Raw genomic sequence first — 2,982 nt, 5'->3', positions numbered from 1 at the left:
CCTATGGTCATGAAGGATGGGTCACGACCGAAAGAACGAGATCGCGGGTACAAGTGGCAGAGATGGATTTTCTCCGCAGGGTGGCTGGCGTCTCCCTTAGGGATAAGGTGAGAAGTTCGGTCAACCGGGAGGAACTCGGAGTTGAACCGCTCCTCCTTCGCGTCGAAAGGAGTCAGTTGAGGTGGTTCGGGATGCCACCTGGGCGCCTCCCTAGCGAGGTGTTCCAGGCACTTCCAGCTGGGAAGAGACCAAGGGGTAGACCTAGGACCAGGTGGAGGGATTATATAAATATATGTGTGTGCGTGTGTGTTTGTGTCCGCATCTGTAGCCTGTTGTCTCATTGTACCGCACTGTGAATGAATCAAAGTAAATATATAAGTCGTCATGAACACATCTGTCCATCAGACAGAGTGCTGCTGTGCCTCCTGTCATCATTAATGGACGTCTCTTCAAAATGACCTCTCAGAGGAGAGGAGTTCTCATTTCTGTAACCGCCTGCTGCTTCCCCTCCTCTCTCCTCGGTTCCCCTCCTCAGTCCTCCACTCGCATCTCCTGTGGGCGGGACTAAGACACAAGGATAGGAGTCGAGGAGGGGATTCGAGGAGGGGAATTAGAGAAATTAGAAACTTTCACTGTGTGAACCTCTTGTTGACTCTTTGGGGGTTGTGATGCTGCCTGCGTGATAATGCACATACTTCATGTCCTTGCTATTATCAATGGAGAGGACACACCCACATTTGTGTATATTTGTGTACTCCCCACAGCACCTCAGCGTGTTTTGTTAGAAGTTAAAAATATATTTCAACTTTCAGCAAAAGGCCACCAAACATCCAGTGGGGTTTCTCTGATCTCATTATGAAAATGGAAGACAAAGCCAGCACTGTCACCTCTGGCACATCTCAAAGCTTTATAGAGCTGTTTAGCCCAAGAAATAAAGACAGTTTTTTCACGGAAAATATTAAATTAAGCTTTACATTTTTGTACTGCCCTCTCACACCTGGACCAGAGGAACACATATATGAGAATGCTGTTCATTGACTACAGTTCAGCTTTCAACACGTGCCTCCAAGCTGGTCATCAAGCTCAGGGACCTCGGGCTCAACAGCGCCCTCTGTGACTGGATCCTGAACTTCCTGAGGGGCAGACCCCAGGCAGTGCGGGTGGGAAACATCACATCCTCCACCCTGATCCTCAACACCAGAGTCCCGTTTTATGACCCATATAATATGTTGCATTGTTGGAGGAGCTTGGGACCCAAGCTAATTGCCATAACTACACTGTAGCCACTGTGCATATGAAAATAAAACCCTTGAATCAAAATATTAGATTTTTGGGGGTTTCTAATCCAGGCACCAGGCTTGGCTTTTTACAGCAACACATTATTCAATCCCTCAAATTTGAAGCTGTAGTCATTTGCTATGTTGGCCAAATACTTTGGATCCAGAGTGAAATACATCTCAAACACCTCTGGACATTTGAGGATCAACCCTAAAGCCAGGGACGTGCACAGGTACAGGCTAATGTTGCCCGGGCAACGGCCCGTTTGGCCTTTTTGGCTGACCTGCCCCTCTGGAGAGAGCGAGAGTTTGTTTTTCTTTTTTCTGTTGTGGTCGAATCAACATCATAAGCCCACAATTAGTATTGTAGCGTCTTGCTGCGGGAAACACACTTTGTCAGCGCTCTCACGGGTGAACAGTTCAATGTCCTGCTTCATTGTAGGAATTCTGCCATGTCTCTACCACTTTAGTTTGACCATCAAGGAGGAAAGTCTGCATGTTGGGTCTCAGGTCAGAAAAGCATAGAGTGTGGGAGGCAGCCGGGGCTTTTATAGCAAACCTCTGATCAGTTGAACAAAAAGTTTGCTCAGGTTTCCTAATGTGTGCGTGCATTGTTATTAAGTTATGGAACACTAAATAAGTAATTAGATACCTTACCGTTACTGCGCTCATAAAGAATGATGGGAATAAGAATAATACGTATTGAACTGGTTTCATTAATTAGTGAGTTTATTTAAGTTAGAGGCCCTATTTTATCAGTATATCTGGACTGCAAAGCAGTTACAATGGTCAAACTACATTAGAACAGAATTGTCCCCATTTTGTCTTTAATAGTTACTAACATTAGATATTTTAATGAGATATGGACCGCAAAACAAAGAATTTCCCTGGTTTTCATTTTTAAAATCAAGTCACCGAATGAAAGTAGTCGTTTTAGGTTATTTTGTTATGAGATGTGAATTACTGTTCAATTTAGTTGATGTAATAATCGTTTGGTTTCTTTTACATTAAAAACAAGTTACAATTTTCCAAAGGTCTTATGATTTTTTTCGGGGGAGGCCCTTTTTCCAGTTTAGAGCAATAGCCCCTCCAAATGTCTGTGCACGTCCCTGCCTAAAGCCAATACCATGCCAACATAATTTGTATTTATTTAAAAACAGAAAAGGTTTAAGAAGCATCATCAACTCTTCTTTGAGGGTTTGAACGAGACACTGAATAAGTAACAGGTATAAAAAAACAAGTAGTCACCATTGTACCAATAACCCTGCCTAATAATCCAGCCTATCTAATCTATATTAATCTGTCCTCCCACGCTGTCATGCTATGTAGGACTGTACCTGACCTGGAGGCTTACATGGGGAAGGCCACAAATTGATTGTATCGTACCTCAACTTTAACTTTAGCACATCTCTGTGTTTTAATTTGGGGTGTAATTCAAGACAATTGTAAATAAGAAACACTCCCACACACACAGCCCCTTTCCCCAAACCCATCTGTTCCCTGAGCTCGCCCTGAATCAATAATGCTTCTCCCCTCTCTCTAAACCCGCCACAAACCCTTTCCTGCTGCTGAATTCTGCCAAATCACTTTATTCCCCCATCCCTATCCACACACACGCACGCACGCACGCACGCACGCACGCACGCACGCACGCACGCACGCACGCACACACACACACACACACACACACACACACACACACACA

This window comes from Notothenia coriiceps, unplaced genomic scaffold (assembly GCF_000735185.1).
Source record: "Notothenia coriiceps isolate Sejong01 unplaced genomic scaffold, NC01 NC01_scaffold00035990, whole genome shotgun sequence".
Lineage (NCBI taxonomy): Eukaryota > Metazoa > Chordata > Actinopteri > Perciformes > Nototheniidae > Notothenia > Notothenia coriiceps.
Note: the sequence above shows the minus strand (reverse complement) of the source record.